Source organism: Prionailurus viverrinus, chromosome C2, assembly GCF_022837055.1.
Source record: "Prionailurus viverrinus isolate Anna chromosome C2, UM_Priviv_1.0, whole genome shotgun sequence".
NCBI classification, from domain to species: Eukaryota; Metazoa; Chordata; class Mammalia; order Carnivora; family Felidae; genus Prionailurus; species Prionailurus viverrinus.
The window spans coordinates 46,195,453-46,214,461 of record NC_062569.1 but is presented as its reverse complement, the minus strand read 5'-3'; the positions used below and the strand labels follow the sequence as shown (position 1 = coordinate 46,214,461).

The 19,009-nt window shown below is 37.0% G+C and overlaps 1 protein-coding gene and 1 pseudogene across 1 annotated transcript in view; one reads left to right on the top strand and one right to left on the bottom strand.

Annotated features, from left to right (window-relative positions):
* Positions 1-17,182, bottom strand: part of LOC125175775 (arylacetamide deacetylase-like 2) — a 181,646-nt gene extending 164,464 nt beyond the window's left edge. The window contains exon 1 of the mRNA XM_047876606.1: positions 17,139-17,182. The gene's annotated coding sequence lies outside the window, so the exon portion shown is untranslated. The remainder of the gene's footprint in view (positions 1-17,138) is intronic.
* LOC125175776 (ferritin light chain-like) lies at positions 17,042-17,557 on the top strand (annotated as a pseudogene).
* Positions 17,558-19,009: the final 1,452 nt, after the last annotated feature.

Genomic DNA, 19,009 nt, shown 5'->3' with positions numbered 1-19,009 from the left:
CTTTTCCTATATAGCATAAATACTTATGAGATTACTCTGTCAAACTGGAAGTATACCGCTGGCATATTTCTTTTTCCTTATATACATGATGGTAAAATAAAAGCATGTTACTCTGAAAAAAAAACATGATAACATCCATTAGGATCATTTTTATATTCTACTTACTACACTTTGAGTTATTTAATAAATGTTGACAGCATGCTTAAACTTCTGTCACGTTGACCAAAGGACCCAAAGCAGTTAAGCGCTACCAGGACTAACCTAAGCCATTTCTCAGGATTGCATTTGGCTGAAAGTAACCCTGAAGAATGAGGGAACGTCTCCCACTGAGACCACAAGGCAGGCCCACTTACTGCCTGCTATAAAAGAGGTGTATTCCCCAAGCTTAGGGTTCCGACGTGCAACACAAACCTACTGTGTGCATAAAATCTAACTGGATCATCCCCGCCCTGGGATGCAGACAGGAGACCTGACGCAAACCTGATGCTTATACAGCTTACTGCCCCACCAGTAGTAAAGCCCTTTGTCTCTGACCCAGGAGTCTCACATGTTTTGCCATCATCCATGGAACATTAACAGTGTAACTTATTAGCTTTTAAGTAGAGTAAGATAAAATCCAAGCCCTTTATGTATGTGTGTATAATTTAATCTCACAAAATTCACAAAATAAATACTACTTTAGCCCCCTGTTACCACCTTAGGAGCTATATTATTTCACTAATCCTTTATATTTTAGGAGACCTTTAATTCCTTCTTCTCTTGGCAATACAAACAATATTTAAAAATTTATTAAATTTTTATCTTAAAACAGTATTCCTAATGTAAGGGAATGATATTTTTGTACAAGCCAAAAAAAGGTGGGTTTTTTTCTACCAAAATATTTCCAGAATTTTTACATTTTTCACCAGTTTATAAAAAAGAATGAAGAGCAAAATTTTTCCTTTCTCCTGATCTTACATATTCTTCTAGGCCAGACACAAGAGCCATTTCTCCAACAAATGTTCCCTTAATAGCTAAATATAATCTCTCCTTAGCCCCTGAATTCTCCATATCCAAATGTACGTCATCTCCCCTTCTAGACTGTCAATTCTCTAAAGGCAATTTCTACTTATGATTCCCTTTTGCTACTTCACAGCTTTGAACATGGTGCCTTGCAAAAAGTAAGAAGTACTAGTTAAGGATCTATCTTTATATCTTAAAAACAGGTGACCTTCAATAGTGAAATACAATATGAAATCTTAACGGATTTTCACAAAGGATATTTGTGGCATACTGAGACATTCAGATTTTTAAAAATCTTTGTTGTTACTGCCTGACAGCAGAATTAATGTTTTCCCACTCCATAAGTAAGTCAAAGAAAAAACTAGTGAGGTAATGTATATTTCCCGATGCATTACTCCAACATGTATATTTGCTTTAGCTGAATGTTCTTACATTTTGAGGGTAAGAAATGTATATTTTCATCATGTTTTCCCACTCAACAGCACAAGATGACATCACAATGCAGATTCTTATCACATCTATTCTGCCATTACAGCCTATGTCTAACTTCCTTCTCTCCAGTCCCCTCTCTCTTCAATGCACTCTACTACCAGATGAATCTTCCTCATGTCCTATTTTCTCCATACCATGACTCTTCACACAAACTTCCAGTGATTCTCCACTAGCATAATATAAATCAGAACTCCTTGAGTGCCTGTCATTTAAAGTCAACACCTTCAATACACACCTTGCCTACCTCTTTTTCTACATGAAAACATTACTTCGGTCAAATTGACCTACTTCCTATCTCACACATATCCCTTGCATTTCCCTGCTTCCGTTTCCATCCATGGGCTGGAATTCACTTCCTTTACTATACATCCAAATCTTACTCATTCTTCAAGAGCAAAAACTGAGCCATCTCTGCCATGTTGCTTTTCCTAACATTCTGGTTAGGAATACTGCCTCTATTCTCAGATTTTTCCCTGTGGTGCCATAATAAATTTACATTATTTCATATTATCTTCCTTTACTGGAGGTGTAATTGTGATATATAAAGAAATGTTGGCACTTCACTGAATGTCATCTTTCAAAGTTTTCCCTTAGGGAGTATTCCAATAATGCTGTATATTTCCAGGGTTCTTCCCTGGTAACCATGACCCCAGCTGCACTGGAGTCAGTCACTTTATTTTTCAACTTCTGGTTTTTATAAAAGAGAAAAAAATATCCAACCCAATCTCTTATCCTCTTTCCCAAATCAGCTTCCAATAATTTTTGGATGTTTCTTTGAAATATATATATGTATCTTTTGTCAAAGGGAAAATTGTTAGTCATCATTAAGGACATTCAAAATAATGCATCAGAAGTTTTAAAAGCATATACTCCTTGCCATGATTGAAAAAGAAAACTCATCTTCCTTTAGATTAATTGATAAAGGAATAAGTGGTCCATAAAATAAATAGCCATTTATTTTAGTAACTGGAAGTTCAAATCACCCTACAGAGTCCTTTAAGGTTTACTTCCATCATTTTTGGCAATGGCTTAGTTAGTAGTTTTCCCACCAAAAAATATTTTTTCCAACTCAGAAGACATGAAAATGTGAAATTTTGTAATATTTCAGAAACTGTGCAATAATTAGAAAGCGCAACCCACTGCCTGAAGTTGCAGGCAAATGTAGTTGCAAATCTTTCTTCTGTGGCCAAAACAGCAGTGGAGATTTTTACTGTGGTAGGTTTAATATGAATTCCTCAACATTTCTGCCACTTCTAAAAGCAACACAAGGGTTCTGTGGTCAGCTGGGTTGAATATATTATATGTTACACATCTGTGTATGTGTGCCTAGAAGGCCACTGTTAAGTCCATCCTCAGAAAGAAAATTAGCAATGGTACATCTGTATTAAATAAAGCCTAACTTCATTGCCTTTCTCAGAAGAGCTGTGGGAAGATAATATGCTTCTTCTGCCATTTCCATTTGGTTCCATTTGTGGAAACCAGGTTTCTTCCAGGTTTTAAATGGTTACTAAGTCTACAGGAGCAAAAAACAAACAAATAAAAAACAGTAAGCTAACAGCACTTTTAGCAAAACCCCTTGATTTTCCATGAAATGTTACTGAATAAAATCTAACAAAACTATTTTTGATTACTTCTGATTTCTCCACAGAAAATGTTGATTTTACACATCATTTTAAAATCAATTTATTTAAGTTACTATACAAAGAACCTTCATGAAAGGTTTTGTTATGAATCTTGCATTTTATATTTCCAATAACATTGATAATATTAATAAATTATAATAAAATAATAGAAATAACAATTTAAAGTCTTTATGGAAACTCCTATTTTGTATTTATTTTATTTTGACATGCTTTTGTATGCCCTGTCACTGTCTATCCCCTTATCCAATTTTTTTATTTCTTCATTGCCCTTACCTGATATAATATTAGATATTCCTTTATTTTATCTGCTTTTTCACCAGGATGTTAGCCCCATGATGGCAGGAAGTTTATCTTCCTGCACACAGTATTCCTAACAATGAGACCAGTGCATATAGGTCCTCAATAAATATTTACTAAATGCATAGATTATTTACTTAATTTACAGTAAGTCCTACTTGCCATAAATGCATACACCATATCAGAAACTGGGCTATAATCTTGTAATAGGGATTCATAACTGAGTGCTCCTAAAATTATACAGAAAATATACATTTTGTGATTTTTATGAGATTCTCTGAACAACATGTAAACCCCCAAGAGGACAGAAGGTTATTGCTATAAGAGGAAAAAATGAAGAAAAATATCCACTATGCTGGGAAACATCTGGAATTGAGGAATGGGGGAAAACCAGACAAAGGGACCTCAGGACATAGGGAAGAGCACTGCAGCACCTTCTTCTCAATAATCCCCAGTGACCTTTTCCTGGACATTCAGGACCAGAACAGGAAACATTATCATGATAGAGACACATAGAAAAGAGTTCAAGAATCCTAGAACATAGTTTTATATGCTCAGATGAGTTCCCTTTGTTTATCTGTCTCTGACACAGGCATCGAACTAAAACACTGAAAATAGCTGCTACATTATGAAGCCCCAAATCCTCAACTGCTGGAATCCCAAAATTTAGTTTATATTAACTATTTGTCTATTTCACATCACACTGTAATTCATTAGTGTTTCTGGGACTTTTGAACTTATGTCTTTAAAGGGTGAAATTTGTTTTGGCCAATATGCTGCCATGGGAGTTTTGGCAAATGTTAAGAAAAATAATTCATAAAGTGTCAGAGTGAAAACAAATCTCTAATCCTATATAAGCAATAAAATCTAGGCAAAAAAAATCTCATTGGACACCAGAAAACAAATTATCCATTCAAGCACTGCAAGTAGTGAAAGTTAACTACTCTTTTTTAAGTAACTAAAGCACCACTTTAGTTCAATCCATGCGAAAATTTACACATTTTCAACAAAAATTTAAATTTACATATCAATTCATAAAACAGGATAATGTTAATCCCCTGCAACCACAAAAGCAGTATGGCTTTCAGAGGTGAATTCCTTATTTATGGCTTAGGAGAAGATTCTGACTAAAATCTTATCCTAAATGTAGATCTGGAGCTTTTTGAATGCAGGAATTTTTAATTCATCTTTTTACAACCTCAGTGTCTAGGACACAGAGTGGCTCCATGGATACCGAATTAATGAATGAATTCTCAGAAGTCATGAGCTTTTCCTATTCAAACATACTGTTAGAACAAATCCCCCCAACTATTTTTCTTACTAAAACAAATGCTGTAAAATAGGATATAGAGTAGGACTTAGGTGTATGTTCACACTGTCTTCCTTCCCGATGAATTGAATCATTTGAATTCAGTTAACCATCCCTACCTTTCAATTACCACAGTGCACACTGAACCCATGTTCAGAAAGAATAGGGCCTGATTTATTCAAATGTTATCTCATTCCCTTTGCCAAAAGTTTCACTGGGTTTACTTCTTTTTGTTTGTTTGTTTGTTTGTTTACCTTTCCCTTAGGTTATTTGCACCAGTAACAGAACTTCTTCAAGTTGGCTTTAAGGAATAAGGATATCTTTTATTTCACCTTTGATATGTCTAATAGGTAGGGCTGTGTTCATGCTGGTCAGTTAAGCACTTCAACGGTGTTACCAAGGACTGAGACATTTTGCATCTTTCCACAAGGAAATCATCAGTGTCAACTTAGCAAGACATCAAGGTCATTATAAAAGCTGTAAGCAAGCATGACAATTTTATTTTATTTTAAATTTTTGTTTCAACGTTTTTTATTTACTTTTGGGACAGAGAGAGACACAGCATGAACGGGGGAAGGGCAGAGAGAGAGGGAGACACAGAATCAGAAACAGGCTCCAGGCTCTGAACCATCAGCCCAGAGCCTGACGTGGGGCTCGAACTCACAGACCGCGAGATCGTGACCTGGCTGAAGTCGGACGCTTAACCGACTGCGCCACCCAGGCACCCCAGCAAGCATGACAATTTTAAGAGGAAATAAAGAATAGTCTGAAGAGAAACTTTTCCCAAAATGCTAACAGCAGGCTTATCCTAATGTTTCATTGGCCCTGATTATGTCATATTTCTTATCTAATTACATGTTCCATATTCTCCTGGTTATAATACTAAACTTTTTTGTTTTGGGGTTTTTTTGGGGTTTTTTGTGTTGTTGTTGTTGTTTTGTTTGTTTGTTTTGCTTATTGTTAGTTTTTTTTTTTCTCAGACAAGCTTTAATATCTCTTCGTACTAGTTAGTAAAATGATAGCACTTGGCCTTGAAATTATAGACCTTTCTAATATTTATGAAGAAATACCAACAAGATTTTTTTTTAAAAAAAGGACAGGGGCATCTGAGTGGCTCAGTCAGTTAAGCATACAACTTTGGCTCAGGTCATGATCTCACAGTTTATGGGTTCCAGCCCCGCATGGCGCTCTGTGCTGACAGCTCAGGGCCTAAAGCCTGCTTCAGATTCTGTCTGTCTGTCTCTCTCTCTCTCTCTCTCTGCCCCGCCCCACTCACGCTCTGTCTCTGTCTCTCAAAAATGAAAAAAACATTAAAAAAAATTTTAAGATGTATCTTCTTTTATTTTTTTAATTTTATTTCTTTAATTTATATCCAAATTAATTAGCATATAGTACAACAATGATTTCAGGAATAGATTCCCTAATGCCCCTTACCCATTTAGTCCATCCCCCCTCCCACAACCCCTCCAATAACCCTCTGTTCTCCACATTTGAGTCTCTTATGTTCTGTCCCCCTCCTTGTTTTTATATTATGTTTGCTTCCCTTCTCTTATGTTCATCTGTTCTGTGCCTTAAAGTCCTCACATGAGTGAAGTCATCTGATATTTGTGTTTCTGTGACTAATTTTGCTTAGCATAATACCTTCCAGTTCCATCCACGTAGTTGCAAATGGCAAGACTTCATTCTTTTTGATTGCCGAGTAATACTACATTGTGTATATATATATATATATATATATATACATATATATATATATATATATATACCACATCTTCTTTATCCATTCATCCACCGATGGACATTTGGGCTCTCTCCATACTTTGGCGATTGTTGACAGTGCTGCTCTAAACATTGGGGTGCATGTGCCCCTTCAAAACAACATACCTGTATCCTTTGGATAAATACCTAGTAGTGCAGTTGCTGGGTCCTACTGTGGTTCTAGTTTTAATTTTTTGAGGAACGTCCATACTATTTTCCAGACTGGCTGCACCAGCTTGCATTGCCACCAACAGTGCAAAAGAGATCCTCTTTATCCTCATCCTCACCAACATCTGTTGTTGCCTAAGTTGTTAATGTTCGCCATTCTGACAGGTGGAAGGTGGTATCTCATTGTGGTTTTGATTTGTATTTCCCTGATGATGAGTGATGTTGAGCATTTTTTCACGTGTTGGTTGGCCATCTGGATGTCTTCTCTGGAGAAGTGCCTATTCATGTCTTTTGCCCATTTCTTCACTGGATTATTTGGTTTTTGGGTGTTGAGTTCCATAAGTTCTTACAGATTTTGGATACTAACGCTTTGTTTGAAATGTCATTTGTAAATATCTTCTCCCATTCTGTTGGTTGCCTTTTAGTTTTGCTGATTGTTTCCTTCGCTGTGTAGAAGCTTTTTATTTTGATCAGGTCCCAGTAGTTCATTTTTGCTTTTGTTTCCCTTGCTTCCAGAGATGTGTTGAGTAAAAAGTTGCTGCAGGCAAGATCAAAGAGGTTTTAGCCTGCTTTCTCCTCGAGGATTTTGATGGTTTCCTGTCTTACATTTAGGTCTTTCATCCATTTTGAGTTTATTTTTGTGTATGGTGTAAGAGAGTGGTCCAGGTTCATTCTTCTGCATGTCACTGTCCAGTTTTCCCAGCACCACTTGCTGAAGAGACTGTTTTTATTCCATTGGATATTCTTTCCTGCTTTGTCAAAGATTAGTTGCCATACATTTGTGGGTCCATTTCTGGGTTCTCTATTCTGTTCCATTGACCTGAGTGTCTGTTTTTGTGCCAGTACCATACTGTCTTGATGATTACAACTTTGTAGTATAACTTGAAGTTTGGGATTGTGATGCCTCCAGCTTTGGTTTTCTTTTTCAAGATTGCTTTGGCTATTCAGGGTCTTTTCTGGTTCCATACAAATTTTAGGATTATTTGTTCTAGCTCTGTGAAAAATCCTGGTGTTATTTTATAGGAATAGCATTGAATATGTAGATTGCTTTGGGTAGTATCAACGTTTTTAACAATATGTGTTCTTCCTATCCAGGAGCATGGAATCTTTTTCCATTTTTTTGTGTCTTCTTCGATTTCTTTCATAAACTTTCTATAGTTTTCAGTGTATAGATTTTTCACCTTTTTTGTGCAACTGTAAATGGGATCGATTCCTTGATTTCTCTTTCTGTTGCTTCATTGTTAGTGAAGAGGAATGCAACCAATTTCTGTGCATTGATTTTATATCCTGCAACTTTGTTGAATCCATGAATCAGTTCTAGCAGTTTTTTGGAGGAATGTTTTGGGTTTTCCACATAGAGTATCATGTCATCTGCAAAGAGTGAAAGTTTGACCTGGTCCTGGCCAATTTGGATGCCTTCTATTTCTTTGTGTTGTCTGACTGCCGAGGCTAAGACTTCCAATACTACGTTGAATAACAGTGGCAAGAGTGGACATCCCCGTCTTGTTCCTGACCTTAGGGGGAAAGCTCTCAGTTTTCCCCCATTGAGGATGATATTAGTGTTGGGTCTTTTGTATATGCTTTTTATGATCTTGGGGTATGATCACTCTATCCCTACTTTCTTGAGGGTTTTTATCAAGAAAGGATGCTGTATTTTGTCAAATGCTATCTCTGCATCTATTGAGAGGATCATATGGTTCTTGTCCTTTCATTGATGTGATGAATCATGTTAATTATTTTGCGGATATTGAACCAGCCCTGCATCCCAGGTATAAATCCCACTTGGTTGTGGTGAATAATTTTTTTAATGTATTGTTGAATCCGGTTGGCTAATATCTTGTTGAGGACTTTTGCATCCATGTTGATCAGGGAAATTGGTCTATAGTTCTCCTTTTTAGTGTGGTCTCTGTCTGGTTTTGGAATCAAGGTAATGCTGGCTTCATAGAAAGAGTATGGGATTTTCCTTCCATTTCTATTTCTGGAATAGCTTCAAGAGAATAGATGTTAACTCATCCTTAAATGTTTGGTACAATTCCCCTGGAAAGCCATCTGGCCTTGGACTCTTGTTTTTTCACAGATGTTTTATTACTAATTCGATTTCCTTACTGGTGAAGGGTCTGTTCAAATTTTCTATTTCTTCCTGTTTCATTTTTGGTAGTGTATATGTTTCTAGGAATTTGTCCATTTCTTCAAGATTGCCCATTTTATTGGTGTATAATTGCTCATAATATTCTCTTATTACTGTTTTTATTTCTGCTGTGTTGGTTGTGATCTCTCCTCTTTCATTCTTGATTTTATTTATTTGGGTCCTTTCCTTTTTTTTTGTGATCAAACTGGCTAGTAGTTTATCAAATTTGTTAATTCTTTCAAACAACCAGCTTCTGGTTTCATTGATCTGTTCTGTTTTTTCTGGTTTTGTTTTTGTTTTTAGTTTCTATAGCATTAATTTCTGCTCTAATCTTTATTATTTCCTGTTTTCTGCTGTTTTTGGGTTTTATTTGGTGTTCTTTTTCCAGCTCTTTAAGGTGTAAGGTTAGGTTGTGTACCTGAGATCTTTTCTCCATTAGAAAGGCCTGGATGGCTGTATACTTTCCTCTTATGACCATTTTTGCTGTGTTCTAAAGGTTTTAGGTTGTGGTGTTATCACTTTCATTGGCTTCCATATACTTTTTTATTTCCTGTTTAACTTCTTGGTTAGCCCATTCATTTTTAGTAGGATGTTCTTCAGTCTCCAAGTATTTGTTACCTTTGCAAATTTTTTCTTGTGATTGACTTTGAGTTTCATAGCATTGTGGTCTGAAAATATGCACGGTATGATCTCGATCTTTTTGTACTTGCTTAGGGCTGATTTGTGTCCCAGATGTGGTCTATTCTGGAGAATTTTCCATGTGCATGGGAGAAGAATGTACATTCTGCTGCTTTAGAATGAAATGTTCTGAATATATCTGTTAAGTCCATCTGGTCCAGTGTGTCATTCAAAGCCATTGTTTCCTAGTTGATTTTTTGATTAGATGATCTGTCCACTGCTGTGAGTGGGGTGCTGATGTCTCCTACTCTTATGGTATTACTACTGATGAGTTTATTTATGTTTCTGATTAGTTGATTTATGTATTTGAGTGCTTTCAAGTTTGGCGCATAAATGTTTACAATTGTTAGGTCTTCTTGGTGGATAGACCCCTTGATTATGATATAATGCCCTTCTACATCTCTTGATACAATCTTTATTTTAAAGTCTAGGTTGTCTTACATAACTAGGGCTACTCCGGCTTTCTTTTGTTGACCATTAGCATGATAGATGGTTCTCCATCCCGTTACTTTCAATCTTTAGGTCTAAGGTGGGTCTCTTATAAACAGCAAATAGATGATCTTGTTTTCTTATCCATTCTGTTACTGTCTTTTGACTGGAGCATTGAGTCCATTGACATTTAGAGTGGGTACTGTAAGATATGAATTTACTGTCATTATGATGCTTGTAGAGTTGGAGTTTTTGGTGGTGTTCTCTGGTCCTTTCCAATCTTTGTTGCTTTTGGTCTTTATTTTTTGTTTGTTTGTTTTCATCTTTTCTCCCCTCAGAGAGTCCCCCTTAAAATTTCTTGCAGGGCTGGTTTAGTGGTCACAAACTCCTTTAATTTTTTTTCTGTCTGGTAAACTTTTTATCTCTCCTTCTATTTTGAATGACAGCCTTGCTGGATAAAGAATTCTTGGGTCCATATTTTTCTGATTCAGCACAATGAATATATCCTGCCATTCCTTTCTGGCCTGCCAAGTTTCTGTGGATAGGTCTGCTGCAAACCTGATCTGTCTTCCCTTGCAGGTTAAGACTTTTTTTCCCTTGCTGCTTTCATGATTCTCTCCTTGCCTGAGAATTTTGTGAATTTGACTATGATATGCCTTGCTGATGGTAGGTTTTAGGTGAATCTAATGGGGGTCCTCTGTGCTTCCTGGATTTTGATGTCTGTGTCTTTCCCCAGGTTAGGAAAATTTTCTGCTATGATTTGCTCACATAAGCCTTCTACTCCTATTTCTCTCTCTTCCTCTTCTGGGACCCCTATGATTCTGATGTTGTTCCTTTTTAATGAGTGACTGATTTCTCTGATTCTTAAATTGTGCTCTTTTGCCTTAATCTCCCTCTTTTTTCCTGCTTCATTATTCTTCAGAAGTTTCTCCTCTATATCTCTGAATCTCTGCTCTGCCTCATCCATCCTTGCCACTGCAGCATCCATTCGAGATTGCAGCTCAGTTATAGCATTTTTATTTTATCCTGACTAGCTTTTACTTCTTTTATCTCCACATAAAGGGATTCTAATCTATTTTTGGCTCCAGCTAGTATTCTTATTATAGTGATTCTAAATTCTGTTTCAGACATCTTGCTTGTATCTGTGTTGGTTAAGTCCCTGGCTCTCATTTCTTCCTGCTCTTTATTTTGGGGTGAATTCCTTCGTGTCATCATTTTGAAGGAAGAAAAGGAATTAATGAAGTAAAAAAAATAAAATTATAAAAATATTAAAATTAAAATCTTAAGAACAAACACACTCACACAAATTGAACAAATGATGCTAGATCCTAGGTGTGTTTTGGTCTGGGTGTTGAAAGGGGCTTGAAAGACTAGAGAAAAAGGGGGAAAGAAAAAAAGGAAATCATTTGAAAATTTGAAAAAATGAATACACTGAAGTAGACTAAAAATCAAATGAGGGAAGTAAAATAGAATTTGAGAAAAAATACAGAAAAGTAAAACATATAGAAAAAGTTAAAGAAAAATATTTTTAATAAAAATGATTTTTTTTCTTTCTGTATTCAAGAAAAAGAAACAAAAAAGAGAAAAAAAATTTTAAAAAGAAAGAAAATTGAATAGATGGACCAGCGAACAGTTTGAAATATGACTGAAATTACTTTGTTTTCCCCTAGAAGTCAGACTATGAAGCTCTTTATAGTCCATAAACTAAGCAGGTGGAGAAACTTGTGTTCCTGAAGAGCAAGGTTGGCCCAGTTGGGCAGGGCTTAGTGTAACGGCTCTGTTCTCCACAGATGGAGCTGCTTAGCTTACTGAGGTGGATTGTTGTGGTGCTTGTAGGTGTGTATGCACATGCTCAGGAGTGGTGAAAATGGAGTCACCCAGCTACCCAGTCTCTAGTATCAGCACTCTGTTCTCCCCAGTCAGCAATCATGCACCCGTCCTTTGTCTCCGGCTTTTGTCCACTCCCTGCTTTTACACAGTCTGTGACCAAGCCCCAGGCAGCACCTCCCTCCTGGGTTTTGTCTCCCATGTGGCTGTTTTTCCCAACCCCTTACTTCCAAGGGACTGCTTTGATCCGTTCTGCCCCTCTACAGGAGGGTCTCACCTACCCAGGAAAGTTTGTTGGACCGTGCCACTGCCAATGCCCAGAGACTGTGGCCAGGTGTCAGCCTGTCCCAGAAAAAGTTCATGAAATGGTGTAGCAGCAGCATTTCAGGGATTAAGGAAAATCACAACACACATCTGGCACCAGGCTTCTCCCTTAATGACATTGTTCCAGCACCAGTGAATGTGGCTGTTCTCCGGGTCCACCAGGGCCTTGCTTTTGGGGGACCCACACAGCCTCTACCAGGTGTCCTCCCACCAGGGGAATCACCTCTCCCCATGTGGCCTGAAGAATTCAGGACTCCACTCTGCTCCTGGTGACTCACCCTTCCCACCAGAGTGCCACCACCACGTATCGAGCTGCAGAGTTTCAGGCTCTGTGGTCCCCTGTTTATAGTCTTAATAGAACTTCAACCCTCTCCTTTCTCCTTCTCCCCTTTTAGTTAAGTCCCTATGGCTCTTTCCACTTTTCTACTTTATCTCCAGCTGCTTTTGGGGGTGAGGGTGCTTTTCCCTTATTCTTCCCCCCCTCCCTGTCTCCATCCTCTCTCCACACTCAAAAGTGGCTCCCTGCCCTCCGCAGCTTCTCTCTCCCCCAGTTCACCTCTCTGCACCATGTACCTGCTGAGTTCTGTGGTTCAGGTTGGGCAGATTGTTGTTTTAATCCTCAGATCAGTTTTCTAGGTGTGCAGGATGGTTTAATGTTGGTCTGGCTGTATATCACGGACGTGAGACATACAAAACTTCCATGCTGTTCCACCATCTTGGCTCCTCCAAAGACATATCTTCTTTTATTGCAGCTATTATTTTGATTCATAATTTCCATGTTAGAGTTAATGCTAACAAAGGAACTTGGTAAAATAACTGAACTTCAGCAATGGTTCCATATTATAAAAATAACCTTTAGTCCCTAAAGTATTTGTAATTCTGATTGATTGGCCTATTTTATAACTTTTTATCCTGGTAACAGTATTTACACTGACATCACTGTTTTCAAAAATATATCATGGTTTGTGACTTTTTCAGGCCACAAAAGGTTAATTGACACTCCCTTCTTTTCCCATATGCATGAAGGTAAAAACAAATAATACATGAGTCTTTGAATATCTTCTTTAAAAAAAAAAAGAGAGAGAGAAACTATTTCCAGACAAAAACTGGGATTTGACAACAACAAACTCAAAATAAATACTAATGGGAGTTTTCCAGGAAGAAGAAAAAAAATTCCAGAAGGAATTCTCCCTCTCTCTCTCTGCCCCTCCCCTGCGTACTTGCACACTTGCTCTCTTTCCCCCACTCTCAAAATAAATATTTTTTAAAAGCCTGACTATGTGCTCCTAATGAGAAAGAGTATACAAACACCAAAAGAAAACTAACTTTGCTACACTAATATGGGATAAGATCTATTTTAAGGCAAGAAACATTCCTAAAGATAATAAGCAATCTTTGGGGCACCTGGGTGGCTCAGTTGGTTAAGCATCTGACTTTGGCTCGGGTCATGATCTCATGGTTTATGAGTTTGAGCTCTGCATGAGGCTGTCTGCTGCCACCACAGAGTCTGCTTCGGGTCCTCTGTCCCCCCCACCCCACCCTTCCCCACCCTTCTCTCTAAATAAATAAATAAATATTTTTAAAAGCAATCTTTAATAATAACAAAATATCCCACCCACCAGGAAGGTATAAAAATTGCATTGTATAGACCTACTAATAAAGCTAAAAATGGACAGATTTAAAAAGAGTAATATACAAATCTGCATTCAAAGAGGGGGAATTTAACACATCTAATTTGGTAACTCTTAAAAAAAAAAAACCGTCCAGAAAATTAGTAAAGCTAGATATTCTGAGCAACACAATTAACAAAATGAAAATACTTTTATGTTAAAATGTACCAAAGGATGATAGAATATACAATTTTGGCAAATGTATATGGAACATTTACAAAAATAAATTCTATTGGAGCCCAAAAGCCAAAGCCAACAAATCTAAAGGGATTTCAATAATCCAAATATATTATTTGATTATAGTGGAATGAAGATAGAAATCAGTAACAATAAATATAAAATCTTCAAATTTCTAGAAATTAAGCAACATATTTATATAATTAATGAGTAAAAGATGAGCCATAGTGCCTAATAAAATATTTGAGCTGAAAAATAACCGAAATATAGTATTTTGAGACATCATTTAGTTACTACTGTGCTGAGATGGAAATTTATAATTTAAATTCATAATTAAGAAACTGAAAAATCAATTGTTTAGGTATTCATCACAAGAAGTAAGAAGATGAAACTATATTAAACTCAAGAAAAAGTATAGAAGAAAAAATAAGTAATAATAAAGAAAATAAATTATAAAAGTACAAAAATAAATGAAACAGAAAATATACGCAATAGAAAATAAATGTTAAAAAATTAATTTTTTGGAAAGAGAAATGAATTGATAGTCTCCTAGCAAGATTAAGCAATGAAAAACAGAGAAACCACGAATAACTTATTTCAGGAACAAAACAGGGAACATTACCATAGGTCTCAGACACAGGAAAAACATTTGATAAAATGTCAGACTACAGGGGGGAAAATAACTTCTAGGCAAACTAGGAATAAAAGAAATGTTTCTGTAACAAAGAATATTGACCTAAAAATGGAAATTATTAATAAAGAGAAGGAATTACCTTAAACTGATAAAGAGTATGTATAAAAAACTGCCATAAAAATGATACTTAAGTGTGAAATATTGAAAACTCCCCCCTGACTCTGGGAATGGATGAGTAAACATCTCCCACTATCACCATTTGTATTCAATATGGCACTGTATGTTGTATCGAGTATGTATATGTATGTATATGTATAATAAGGATAAATGATGGACAGCATCAGTAGTTGAATAGATGAATAAAGCCATACAGTGAAATACCATGCTGCCACAAAAAGTAACAAACATGCTGTGCAAAACAGTAGGAATGAATCTCACAAACATGGTCATGAACTAAAGAAGTCAGGTACAGAAAGGCTTACAGTGCTTGATTCCATTTTTATAAAAGTAAAAATTTTGTAAAAATAATTTGGTGAATTAGGATAATAGTTACCTTGGTGGCAGCAATCACTAGGAAGGAGACAAGTGGGAGTTCTGGAATGACAGATTAGTGTTCTACTTCTTGATCTGAGAATTGATTACATGGGCTTACTCTTATAATTTGTGCTCCTCTCTTTCTTTTTTTTTTCAATGTTTATTTATCTATTTTGAGAGAGAGAGAGTGGGGATGGGGCAGAGAGAGGGAGAGAGAGAATCCTAAGCAGGTTGTGCACTGTCAATGCAGAGTCCAACAGAGGACTAGATCTCACGAACCCATGAGACGATGACCCAAGCCAAAATCAAGAGTCAGATGCTTAACCGACTGAGCCACCCAGGAGCTCCCCTCTCTCTCTTTTTAAATAAAATATTTAGAAACAAAAATGTGTAATATCTATTAGGTATGCGGGGTCTTTCAGAAAATAAATAAATAAAAATGTTTGTTATTATAGAAGACAGATTACATTTTATGAGACAATTTATTGAATTATTGTCCCACTTACATTTTACAAGTATGTTTTACAGACATTTTGTGGTGATCAAAATAAACAATTACTATGTTGTACAAATATAGTCACCATTTAATAACAACTGAGAAAATTGAGAAAAGCTATAAACTTGGTCACAAATAACTTCAGATGACCTTTTAAGTCTTCCTTATTATTTCTTACCCTGGGAGTCTAGCCTTAAAAATGGATTGGAAATGACTTTCTTTTTCTAGTAATGAGAAGAAAAAATGTACAGAAGTCTTCCCTGTCCACAGTTTCATTTTCCACAGTTTTGCATTCCATGGTTTCAGTTACCCACGGTCAACCATTATCTGGACGGAGATGATCCTCCTGACATACCATCAGAGAGTCAACAGTAGTTTTACACTATGTCACAATGCCTACGTCATTCACCTCATCTCGTCATGTAGGCATTTTATCATCTCACATCATCACAAGAAGAAGGATGAGTACAGTACAATAAGATAATTTGAAAGAGAAAACACATTTATAAAACTTTTATTATAGTATATTATAATTGTGCTATTTTATTATGTTTTAGTTGTTAATCTCTATGCTTAATTTATAAATTAAACTTTCATAGGTTTCTATGTATAGAAAAATATGGTGCATATAGGATTTGGTATACTATCTGTGGTTTCATCAGCTGGAGGTTTGGGAACATATCACCCACAGATAAGGGGGGACTACTGTAAAGTTTAGATCTGCTACCTGGTGGAGGCAACAGAAATCTTTGAAGTGTGGATAAGGTGAGCTAAGTCACTCCCCTAATGAGAATCCCAGCACTTCACTAATCTCATTTTGTCTTACATGTAAGGAAAAACACACGCACACACAACAGGACAACAATCCTCAATACACTGTTTAGTAATGACAGTGAGCACAAACAGAAATACAGAGTTAAAAAAAAAAAACTTTGTTTTTCTATTTTGATGCAGATCATTGTAGGTTATGAGAAGTCTATGAAGGGTTGTGAGATAAACAGAAAGCATGAGAAGTGCAGATTTCTGTTGAAGCGGTTGGGGTCTAAGTTGGATGGGGTTTCTCATCTACCACATTACATCACTTCTGGTAGTATCGAATTTATATTTACTAAGCACCACAAAATTTTTGTGGCAGACTTCTTTTGCCCACTCCAACACAGAAACATATGAAAACTGATCAAATGTTTGGCTTAACCTAGAAGCGTAACAGTCCATTTAGATGCACAGAAAAAGACATACGAACATGCATATAAAAATACGAACTGTTTTGGCAGTGCGCCCGGCAGTCCTCCGGATCGCTCTCTTGCTTCAACAGCGTTTGGACGGAACAGACCCAGGGACGGCCCTTCTACCAGCCTCTGACCACCCTCCAACCTTTTTTCCAGTCACAACGTCGGGAGCCATCTTTTTGCCCACCCTCTGCCCCTGGGGCCAGCCAACACCCGATTTTGAACTTGGTTCATTACCGACCAACCATGAGCTCCCAGATTCGTCAGAGTTTGTTCCACAGAGGTGGAGGCCGCCGTCAACCGCCTAGTCGGCAAGCACCTGAGAGCCGCCTTCTACACCTACCTCTCTCTGGGCTTCTAGTTCCACCGCGGCTCTGGAGGGCGTGGGCCGCTTCTCCCACGGGGTGGCTGAGGAGAAGCGGGAAGGCGCTGAGCGTCTTTTGAGGACGCAAAACCAGTGTGGCAGCTGCGCCGTCTTCTGGGACATGCGCGCGCCGTCCCAAGATGCGTGGGGTAAAACTCTGGACGCCGTGGAAGCCGCCCGGCTTGTGGAGAAGAACCTGAAGCAGGTCTTTTGGATCCTCCTGCCCTGAGTTCTGCCCGTGCAGACCCCAATCTCTGTGACTTCCTGGAGAATCACTTCCTAGATGAGGTGAAACTCATCAAATGGGCGACCATCTGACTAATCTCCGCAGGCTCTCCGGCCCCCAGGCTGGCCTGGGTGAGTATCTCTTTGAAAGGCTCACCCTCGAGCACGACTAGAAGTCTCTGGAGCCCAGCAGCCATTGAGAGGGTCCCTCTGACATCCCCCGGGTGCCAGGGCTTGTGTCCGAGTCTCTCCTTGCAGCCACTAGGCACCACCTGTAGCCCTCTCCCAAGCCGTGGACCAAATGAAAACAATGAAGCTTTTTGCAGCAAAAAAAAAAAAAAAAACAAAAACAAAAACAAAAACAAAAACCCAAAAAACAAAACAAACAAACAAAAAAAAAACCCTGTTTTTTAACATATCTGTTTCTGCCCAAAACAAGAAAAATTATAGAATAAAAAGGATTTTCCCCTGATATAATAAAAGACTTTCCCTCTCACCTCTTTTCTTCTCTTTCTCTCTCTCTCTCTCTCTCAAAAAAAAAAAAAAAAAAAAAAAAAAAGATCTAATTTTACCCAAAGCAGAACTGGAATTTAGATAAGAGGGGAAGAGGGTACACAAATAATACCATAAATTTAGAGAACACTGTTGGAAAAATGCCTGGGATAAACAAATGGAGACTGTTGTTATGAATCAAATTGGGCAATTTAGCCATTTTTTCTATAAAGCATAAAAGATATCAGAGTGGGAAAAACAATTAAGTCATTCTTAGAAGTTGAACCACAATAAAAATCATCCACAAGTATTCATACAATAAGTTTCCTTTTAGACAAAAAAATTGTAGAGAAAATATAGACATAATTTTAGAAAAATTTTTAAAAATATTAAAACCTTTGAATGATTTTTGTTGGATGTCTGGTGGGTGTTGAATAAGTGATATGGTGAATAATGATCTTGAGGTTTTATGGCGATAAACTTTGATGGGCTTTCTCAATAACCAAATATTAAAATGGTTTCAATAAACATTTATACATTGTATATGCAAAACACATTTCTACTAATTCTTCTTTAGTCAGTTATCTTTTACAGTAACCAAAATAAGAAAAATAAATTTTATTTTTACCTTTATTTGTACCATTTCCAACATTTTTAGGTGTGGGCATAGATCCAAGTTTCTGTCTGGTATATTTTTTCTACCAAAAGAACCACCTTTATAGCTTCTTGTAGTGAAAGTTTACTGATAATGAATTCCTTGTTTCTTTCCTGTCCATAAAGTCTACATTTTTTGTTTTCCAGTGGTAAAGTAACTGGGTGCTGATTTCTGGGGTGGTCATTTTCCCCCCTCTTTCAGCACTTTCAAAGATGACACTCCATCATCTTCAGGCTTAGAAAGTTTATGATAAAAATCTGCTTAAATTCTGGCCTTTGTTCCTCTGTATATAATGTGTCTTTTCCCCCTCTCTGCCATCTAGATTTCATCTTTATCTTTGGTTTTTAATAGTTTAAGTATGATGTGTCTAGGGGTTCTCTCCCTCTTTTCCTCCTTCCTTCTTTTCTTCCTTCCTAGTATTTTATTCTAGTGACTGTTCTATGAGATTTTCAGATCTATGATTTAAAGTTTTTCATTA